Source organism: Sus scrofa, chromosome 2 (assembly GCF_000003025.6).
Source record: "Sus scrofa isolate TJ Tabasco breed Duroc chromosome 2, Sscrofa11.1, whole genome shotgun sequence".
In the NCBI taxonomy this organism is placed as follows: Eukaryota; Metazoa; Chordata; class Mammalia; order Artiodactyla; family Suidae; genus Sus; species Sus scrofa.
In genome coordinates, this window is record NC_010444.4 from 53,000,512 (window position 1) to 53,011,461 (window position 10,950).

The window sequence follows — 10,950 nt, forward strand, 5'->3', positions numbered from 1 at the left end:
AACCTCATGGTTCCTAATCAGATTCATTAACCACTGAGCCATGATGGGAACTCTTCAGGATTGTTGAAGTTAATATTTTTCACAACTAAGAACATCTTTTCTGGGATGACAGTGTGCTATTGGCCACAGCATCAAGGATGTTTGTACCTGGGCTCCTCAAGTATTTCCTGGGCACATCTTCCACTCTGATTTTCTAGGAGGAAGCATCTCTCCTCATCACTCTCCTTAGAGCTGTGGCCATGTCTTATTTCTCAAACTATAGATGAGTGGGTTGAGCGTTGGGGTGAGGATGGGTGTACAATGCGGATACAATTTTGTCTTTCTTTGGTGTGTGGTATGAATGGGGCAGCACGTTGGTGTAGAAGGCTTCCACATAGAAATTGATCACCACAATAATATGGGAGGAATGGGTTGCAAAGACTTTGTGCTGGCCTTCAGCAGAGTTCATCTGATGCACAGTGACCAGGATATGGGTGTAGGAGACAGATGTGAGATATAGGGATGACCAGTATCAGTACACAGCAGGCATACATCAGGGTCTTGTGTCAACACATGATAGCTTCAGTACCACTGGAATCTCACAGAAAAAGTGACTGAAATTCAGTGACCCACAGTAGTGAAAACTCATTGTAAAGGGAGTCAGCATGAATCCATCCAAGAGACTGCCAATCCAGGAGCTCAACATCATAAACAACAAATCCTGAAATTCATGAGGAGAGGGTATCAAATGGGGTTGCACACAGTCACATCCAGTTCATAGGCCATGAGGCCCAGTATTCCCCTACAATAAGGGTCAGGTATAGTAAAATCTGAACTGCCCAGCCAAGCAAGGATATGGTCTTTTCCTTAGACAAGAGGTCTTGCAGCATCCTAGGGAGAGTGATGTAGATGTAGACAGTGTCCATGAGAGAGAGTTGGATAACAAGAAGTACATGGGTGTGTGAAGGTGGGAATCTGTGTGGATTAGCATAATCATAACCACATTGGTTTTTACAGACACCAAAAAGACAGGGAAGAACACTGCAAAGATAAGCCCTGGGACTATATGATGCATAATGAGGCCCAAGAGGATGAAGTCAGTAGAGTTCTGGTGAAATGCTGCCATGTTCATGTCACATGTCAGCTTCTGAGAGCTGCAAATACAGAAAGTTTTTGAGTTAATGAATAAAGTAGAATATAATACATAAACATTCATCAGTGGTTCCTTAAGTTGATAGAAAACACATGAAGCCAATAAGTGTAGATAAATTTAATAGTTTTTTGGCTTCTGTTGTTATTAAGCTGCTCTGCGAATGGTTGGACCATCAGGGATTAACACGGCAGTACTATAAAATTTAATTAAAGGTCAGGATCCACTGGCCTATGGTCACATGTTGTTCTTCAAAGGAAGCTCATGTTTTAGAAACAGTTCACAATGTGGACTTGGATTTGTTTTTCTCAAATCTTGTTCCAGATTTGAGTGAGAAGCCTTTCAGGTTTTCCCCATTGAGGATTATATTTGCTGTGGGTTTGTCATAAATGGCTTTGATTATGTTCAGGAATGTTCCCTCTATACCCACTTTGGCGAGGGTCTTGATCATGAATGGATGTTAGACTTTGTCAAATGCTTTTTCTGTATCTATTGAGATGATCATATGATTTTTGACTTTTCTTTTGATAGTGTGGTGTATGACGTTGATTGATTTGCATCTGTTGAACCAACCTTGTGTACCTGGGATGAACCCTACCTGGTCATGGTGCATGATCTTTTTGATATGTTGTTGGATTCGGTTGGCTAAGATTTTGTTGAGAATTTTTGCATCTATATCCATCAATGATATTGGGCGATAGTTTTCTTTTTTGGTGGTATCTCTGTCTGGTTTTGGAATTAGGGTGATGGTGGCATCATAGAATGTCTTTGGGAGTGTTCCTTCTTCTTCAACCTTTTGAAAAAATTTAAGGAGGATGGACACCAGATCCTCTTTATACATTTGGTAGAATTCACCTGTGAAGCCGTATGGTCCTGGACTTTTATTTGTAGAGAGTGTTTTTATGACTTCAATTTCATTTCTAGTGATCAGTCTGTTCAGTTGGTCTGTTTCTTCTTGATTCAGTTTTGGGAGGCTGTAGATTCTAGAAAATTATCCATTTCTTCCAGATTGTCAAATTTGTTGGCATATAGTTATTCATAGCATTTTTTATGGTATTTTTATTTCTGGAGTATCTGTTGTGATTTCTCCTGTTTCATTTCTAATTTTGTTTATTTGAGTTCTTTCTCTCCTCTTCTGAGTCTAGCCAGGGGTTTGTCAACTTTGTTTACCTTTTTAAAGAACCAGCTTTTGGTTTTATTAATTTTCTCTATTGTTTTTTGAGTCTCTATTTTATTGATTTCTTCTTTGATCTTTATATATTCCTTCCTTTTGCTGACTTTATGTCTTTTTAGTTCTTTTTCTAGTTCGTTTAGGTGGAGGGTTAAGTTGTCAATTTGGGATCTTTCTTCTTTTTTGAGAAAGGCCTGGATTGCTATAAATTTCCCTCTGAGCACTGATTTTGCAGCATGCCATAGATTTTGAGTGGCTGTGTCTTCATTATCGGTTGTCTCAAGGTATTTTTTAATTTCCTCCTTGATTTCCCCATTGACCCATTGGTTTTTTAGTAGCATGTTGTTTAGTCTCCATGTAGTAGGTTTTTTTTCTCATTTCTTTTCCTGTGGTTGATTTCTAGTTTCATGCCATTGTGGTCAGAGAAGATACTTGAAATAATTTCTATACTCTTAAATTTGTTGAGGTTAGCTTTGTGCCTCAATATGTGGTCAATTCTTGAGAATGTTCCGTGAGCACTTGAGAAGAATGTGTATTCTGATTTTTTTGGATGTAGTGTCCTGAAGATATCAATGAAGTCTAACTTTTCTATTGTTTCCTTTAGGATCTCTGTTGCTTTATTGGTTTTCTGTCTAGAGGAGCTGTCCATTGGTTTGAGTGGGGTATTAAAGTCTCCTAACCTGATTGTATTCCCATCAATTTCTCCCTTCATGTCTGTTAATATTTGTTGTATGTACCTGGGTGTTCCTATATTTGGGGCATCTATGTTGACGATAGTAACATCCTCTCCTTGGATGGATCCCTTAATCATTAAATAGTGTCCTTCTTTGTCTTTCTTTATGTCTTTTGTTTTAAAGTCTATTTTGTCTGATATGTTTTGCGACTCCTGCTTTTCTGTCCTGTCTATTGGCGTGAAATATTTTTCCCCACCCTTTCACTTTCAATCTATATGTATCCTTTGTCCTAAGGTGAGTTTCTTATAGGCAGCATATTGAAGGTTTTTGCCTTTTTATCCACTCAGCCACTCTGTGTCTTTTGATTGGGGCATTCAGTCCATTGACATTTAAGGTGATAATTGATAGATGATTATTTATTGCCATTTTGAACCTCGTGTTCCAGTTGATTCTATGGTTCTCCATTCTTCCTTTCTTTTTTTTTGTTTTTTTGTTTTTTTGTTGGATGGTCTCCTGTTATTATCTGCTTGAGTGTTTTTTTTCTCATTTTTTTGCAAATGCAATATTTGGTTTTGGCTTGCATTTGCCCTGTTTTTTTAAGTATGCTAAACCCTTCCTATAATTGTGTTTTAGCCTGATGGTCCTGTAAGTTCAAATACTTCATTACTATATTACAATTAAGAAGAGAAACATACAAACAAACAAAGAAAAAGGGTTATTTACCTCCTGACATCCCTTGCCCACATTTTATGGTTTTGATGACTCTTTTTTATTTTTTTCTTTTTAATTTTATTTTGTTTGAAGCATGTTCATGATTAAATCTGTATGCTGGCTTATTTGAGAGACTGCTCTCTGATTGTGGTTTCCTCAGTCCTAGTTCTTCCTCTTCTTTTTTTTTTCTTTTCTTTTTTCTTCCCTTTCCTTCCTTTCTTTTTGGTTTAGAGAAGCCCTTTCAGTATTTCTTTTAACCTGGGTTTTGTGTTGCTGTATTCCTTTAGCTTTTGTTTGTTGGAAAACATTTTTATTTCCCTTTCTATTTTAAATGATATTCTTGCTGGATAGAGTATTCTAGGTTGCATATTTTTCCTTTGAGCACTTTAAATATCTCTTGCCATTCCCTCCTGGAGTGTAGTGTTTCTGTAGAGAAATGAGCTGATAATCTTATGGGGGTTCCCTTGTAGGTAACATTCTGCTTTTCTCTTGCTGCCTTTAGGATCCTCTCTTTATCACCAACTTTTGCAGTTTTTATTATTATGTCTTGGTGTGGGTCTGTTTGGGTTCAATTTGTTTGGGGTTCTCTGTTCTTCCTGTATCTTGAACTCAGTATCCTTTAGATTGGGGAATTTTCCAGCAATAATTTCTTCAAATATATTTTCCATTCCCTTATCTTTTTTGACTCCTTCTGGAATTCCTCTTATGCGTAGATTGGACCACTTTATATTATCCCATACGTCTCTTGTGTTGCTTTCATGTTTTTTGATTTGGTTTTCTGGCTGCTGACCTGATTGGGTGACTTCCATTATTCTATCTTCCATATCTCTGATTTGTTCTTCTGCATTATTCATTCTGGTTTTTACTGCCCTTAGTTCAGTTTGCATTTCTGCAAATGAATTTTCTAGTTTTTCTTGGCTTCTCCTTCCATTTTCTAGTTCCTTTCTGAGGGTATCTGCATTACTGTTCATATCTTATCTTAATTCCTTCAGTATTTTCACTATTTCTCTTTTGAACTCCAGGTCTGTCAGACTGTAGAGGTCTGTTTCATTGTTGACTGTTTTAGGTGAGTTCTCCTGTTGGTTTGACTGGGGGTGGTTTCTCAGCTTTTTCATCTTACTTGTTGTTTTCTTTTTCCTGGTGGAGTTGTACTCTCCTTGGCCAGGCAGTGTTTGCCTTGTCACTGTCGTGGAATGATTCCTGAGGGCTGATGTTGTTGGTCAGTCTTTTTTGAGGCAGTGTGGCTTTTCTGGAGTGTTGATGGGGCTAACAGGGTCTCTTTGAAGCAAAGGAGGACTTCCTGAGGGCAGACAGGACTGGGAGGTGCACACTGCAATGGAAGCAGATTTCACTCATCCAGGCAGAGCTTGCTCTGGTGTTTTTAGGCTGTGGGGCTCTTGCAGGGGACTGGCGGTGCTGGGCAGATGTTCTGCAGGAGTGCAGCAATCCCCAAGGGATGGAGTGGCTAGCTGTGCCAATGAAAACCTAAGAGGTTTTTCCCCAGGACATCCCAACTTGGAAGGACTGCCTGAGATTGTAGGCAGATTTTTCACAGCCTGGTCACACTTTTTCTAGCTTTTCTGGGCTGTGCGGGTTCTTGCAGGGTGCTGGCAGTGCTGGGCAGCTGTTCCACAGGAATGCAGCATCCCCCGAGGGCTGGAGTGGCTAGCTGGGCCGCTGCAAACCCAAGAGGCTCTTCCACAGGACATCCCAACTTGGAAGGACTGCCTGAGAATGTAGGCAGATTTTTCATGACCCAGCCAAGCTTCTTCTATCTTTTCTAGGCTGCAGGCCTTTTCCAGAGGGCTGGCAGAGTTTAGTACTGCTTCACGGGGGAGTAGCCCCTCTAGAGGGCAAGCAGGCCAGGGCAGGGAAAGCCCCTGCAGTGGTAGGCTTCTGGCAATTGTTGAGGCCAGCCCTCCAGGATGGCAGGCAGCCCCAGGTCCGAATTGTGTGTGAGGGGTAGGGGGACGGGGATTGCACTGGGAAGCACAGCTTTCTGATAGCTTGCAGGCCAGTGAGCTCATGTGGTGTGAGGAGTATTCTATGGTGGCCCACCCCTTCTTCTCTCCCCTCCCCAACACTGGTGCCTTGTCCACCTCTTCTCCAGGTTCCCTCTGATGTGGCTTTCCACTTCCCAGCTCTTAGTGTATTGCTTCCTCCCCCCCACCTTGCCCCATGCTGCTCTGCTTTCTAGTCTCCCAGGCAGTCTCTGCCCCTTCAAACCTGAGCCAAGGTCTTGGAGCCCAGCCCCCACCCAGGCATCTCAATTTTGGTGACTGTGCCAGTAGTTCAGATGATCTGTTTGGTTCTCGCTCTGCTTTTCAGAACTCCAACTTACTGCTGCACTCTTCTCTGCATCTGGAGACTCCTCCGATTTGGTTGATCTTTCCATCGAGTAGGTGACTTTCCATGGTGTGGGATTCCTTTCTCCTCCACAGTTCCCTTTTGGGAGCACCCATCCAGTTCAGATTCACCTTCTCTCACTCTCCTCTTTTCTCTTGTTTTACCCAGTTATGCCCGAAACTCTTGCCATTATTGGAGTTTATGTTCTTCTGCTAGCAATTGATTGCTGTTCTGTGGAAGTCATTTAACCTGTAGATGTGTTTTTTTTGGGTGTGTTTGTGGGAGAGGGCGAGCGTGTCCCGCTACTCATCTGCCATCTTGCTTTAGAGACAATATTTTCATTAAATACTTAACACTATTAGCATGCTGACTAATCATTTATATTTGTGATGAACTTCTTGTTTTCATACAATTATTTTCACCTAAAAATAAAATGCACAGTTATTTCCCTTCTGTTGATTGAAGAGTTGATGATTTAATATCTGATAAAATACTTAAACACAGTGGAAACTTCATATTAAGAGAATATTTTGTAAAATGAAAATTTACATAAGTTGTAATTATAATCTGAAAACATAAACTTCTCTTGCATGTTATAAGCAAATATTTAGCTCAAATATTAATACTTGGTGAGCTCCTGTTGTGGCCTGGTGGTTATGAACCTGACTAGCATCCAAGAGAACAAAGGTTCAATCCCTAACCTTGCTGAATATATTGGGGATCTGGCATTTCCATGATCTGTGGTGTAGGTCACAGACACACCTTGAGTCCCACATTGCTGTGGCTGTGGCATAGGCAAGTGTCTAGAGCTCAGATTGGACTCCTAGCCTGGAATCCTCCATATACCACAGGAGAAGCCCTAAAAAGACTATACACACACAGGCACACACACACACACAGACACACACACATATATAAATATTTGGTGATATGTATTTTTTAACGGAATTAAAAATTAACACTATGGTTACCAAAAAAATATACCACTATGATGTTGCTTAAATAAAAAACTGGAATGGAAGCAACACAAAAGACCACAAATGAAATTAATAAGTAAGATGTAATCCATGCATACAAAAGAGCATTGGTTATTTTTAAAATGGAAAGAATTTCTGACATAATGTTACAAAATAGATAACTTTGAAGATATGATAAGTGAAATAAACTACTGAAAAATCAAACCAATAACAAATGCTGTATGTTTTCACTTATCTAATGTTCCTAGAGCAGTTAATTTTATAGGGACAGAAAGTAGAATGATGATTGGCAGGGACTGAGAAAGAACGGTAATGAGGAAGAATTGTTTACTGGGTAATTTCTTTGGTCAGAGATGATGAAATCTATGGATTAATATTGGTGATGGATGAAAAAATGTGATAATATTTAATTATTCCACATTGACAGTACACTTAAGAAAATTACATAAAACCTTACAGTTACTAAGCTACTTATTGATTTCTATACAAGTTTAAGATTCTAACAATCTTCAGCAATAAAAAGTGATGGAAATAATGGAATATAAGGCCTCAGGTCAAAGAAATAATTTAAGAGGGTTTGAGAGCTTCAGAAGAATGATGCTGAGGACTCTAATTAGGAATTCTGTGTAGTTACTATAGTTCAGACTGCATATTAGATATATGAGGATGTGTAGAACACCACGTCTTGGCAAATCTGATTTCGATGATATCTAACTTTGAAACAACCAGATTGGAGTTCCTGTTGTGGTGCAGTGGTTAATGAATCTGACTAGGAACCATGAGGTTATGGGTTCATTCCCTGGCCTTGCTCAGTGGGTTAAGGATCCAGCTTTGCCATGAACTGTGGTGTGGGTTGCAGATGAGGCTCGGATCCTGCATTACTTGTGGCTCTGGCATAGGCTGGTGGCTACAGCTCCGATTCGACCCCTAGCCTGGGAACCTTCATATGCCACTGGAGCGGCTCAAGGCAAAAAAAAGGATAAAACCTGCCAGTGGAATACTTCCAGTACAATAATAACACCCAAGCAAAGGAATTAAGTATTGGTGAATCTTTTTCAATGCCTTCCTCCATCTTAATTAGCAGTCCAGTATGTGATGGATATAAGAAGCTGTGGTAAAGAGTGACCATGGAAGAGGTGGACTCCTTCTGCCATGTAACTTCATTGAATCACACTTTACTTTTGAGACTGAATTGATAATCTTATCTCTGCATCTGTGGTTATGTTTATTCAACAAGATAGAACAGTTTTGACTCCAGAATATCAGAAGTGAAAATGCCTCTAAGGATTTAAAACCTCTTGGAACTAAAGAAGAAATTATGCTATCTGTATGGTTGGGTGAAGAAATAGGAAGTTTTATTTTTTCTTCTTTACCCAGTAAAGGTTATATTGCTGTTACTTTGCAGGGGAACCATCTGTTTCCACAAAAATGCCTTTTTCAGTTAATGAAAGTTTATATCATTTTGTTAAATTGTGGGGATATTCTAAGAAAGTCAATTTTTTTCAAGGTATATCTTGGCAAAGTTAAACTAAATGCATTAACAATTTTAAAGTAAGTTATGTTTATAAAGCAGCCTCAATACTCTCAGTCCTAGGCTTAAGAAAATAAGTCCTCTTGAAATTCCCTTGTAGTACAGCAGGTTAAGGATCCAGCATTGTCACTGTAGGAGTGCTGGTTTGATCACTAACCTGGGAACGTCCACATGCCTCAGGTAAGCGAAAAAGAGAAAAAAAAAAAAAGAATGCAAGTCCTCTTGTTGTTTGGACTGTAAAAACCCCTCCCTGGATTAATGCATGCTAACAAATTTATCTGATTTTAAGAGGTTTTAATAAATTTTGGTATGTTATGTATGTGTAATCCTCATCTATTTCTCCATTTTCAGTGTCACTTTGTTTGAAATCATGGAAAACTGGAATCTCACTTCAGATTTCATTCTCCTAGGACTCCTTAACCACACAGGACCACATCTATTTCTCTTTGTGATGGTTCTGAAAACTGCCTTGGCCTCCTTAGTTGGGAATGCCCTCATGCTTCTCCTGATTCCCTGGACCCCCAGCTCCACAGGCCCATGTACTTCCTACTGAGCCAACTCTCCCTCATGGACATGATGCTGGTTCCCACAATTGTTCCCAAAATTGCTGCTGACTACTTGACTGCCAGGAATTCTATCTCCCCTGCTTGTTGTGGGTTGTGGATCTTTTTCTTCCTCACTTTGGGAGGGAGTGAGTGCTTCATCTTAGCAGCCATGTCCTATGACCACTATGCTGCTATTTTCCATCCTTTGAGATACCCTGTACTCATGAGCTAGCAGTTATGCCTGGGGATGATTTTGGGGTCTAAGTTCCTGGGTGCAGCTGATGGACTTATGCAGGCTGCTGCTACCCTGACCTTCTCGTATTGCAGTTCACATGAGATCAATCATTTCTTTTGTGAAGCTCCATCTCTGGTGCTTTTGGCTTGTGCTGACCCATCCCTCTTTGAGTCTGTCATGTCCATCTGCTGTGTGTTAATGCTCCTGGTCCCCATTTCCCTCATCCTGATTTCTTATAGTCTCTTTCTCTCTACAGTTCTCTGGTTGTGCTCTATTGATGCCCACAAGAGGGCTTTTGCCTCCTCCTCCTCACACCTATCTGTGGTGGGACTCTCTTTTGGAGCAGCCATTTTTACCTACATGAGACCCAAATCATACGGATCTGCAAACCATGATAATATTGTGTCAGCATTCAATGCTATCTTCACCCCAGTGCTGAACCCCTCATCTATAGTCTGAGGAAGAGTAAGGTCAAGGGAGCACTGAGAAAAAATATCGATTGATGTGTTGCTTTAAAGCATGATTAAGGCTACACTGATTTGTCTGTAATATCAAAGCTATACAAAGTGATTACGCAAGATTTCCTTGAAGGAGGTTATATACACATTATATCTCTGTTATTTCTATTTCTACTTTGAAATACATGTGCAACTCCATATTTTGGTATTATTTATTGAGCAGTCATCAATAAATAAAACTGTGAATTATTAAAAAATACATTACTCACAAATTCTTATTAAAATATTTCTGCACTGTATTTCACAAAAAAATTGTCGCTCAAAGAATAAAACAAATAATGAATTTTGTTGATTTTTAAAATTGAGTTACAATTTAGAAACAGTAGAACTCTCACATGTGAAGGCTGCCTTTCCAACACTTTCAATATACATGAGCTTGTAATTCATACCCACTAACAAGAGGCAAAACATTTGTGAGACTAAAACTGCCCCTCATTCATTTTCCAGTTTAATCCCTCAACCTAGACACAACCACTGATCTGATTTACATCTCTCTTCATTAGTTTTACTTATTCTAGTGTTTCCTATGTACCATAGTTATTTTGTATATTTTTCATTTTCTCAACAGAATATATTTTTTTAAAGTCTCGTACATCTATCAGTAGTTTGTTTTTCTCAATGCTAAGTAAAACTTCCTTGTTTGTATGGATCACCATTTATTTATGCACTGATTTGTTGATAGACATCTGGGCTATATTCAGTCTGGAACTGATATAAAGCTTATATTTTTGTGTCTGTGATCATGTGTTTACTTCTTTTGGCAGATGCATGAATAACTTTCATAATCTGTTTTCAAAGTGGATATTTTATTTTCAATGCCAACCACCAGAGTACATGTAGCTATCAAATTGGTCATAAAATAAAGTTTTTCATTTTATCTGTTCTATTTACTGTAGCAACTTATTTGTTTTAATTTGCATTTTCTTGATACATAATGAGAGAGTTTTGTATTAGCTTATTGCCTATTTGTCTATCTTCCTTTGTAAATTATTCATTCAGACTTTGAAAAAAAAAACACAAAAAAATTGAAGATGATTTTAAAGCAACTGTAGCAGGTTGTTTAGTGATATACATGATGTTTATTGATAGACACACGATGTTCATAGAAATATT

The 10,950-nt window shown here is 39.0% G+C and overlaps 1 pseudogene; it reads left to right on the plus strand.

Moving 5' to 3' along the window:
* LOC106509611 lies at positions 8,910-9,846 on the plus strand (annotated as a pseudogene).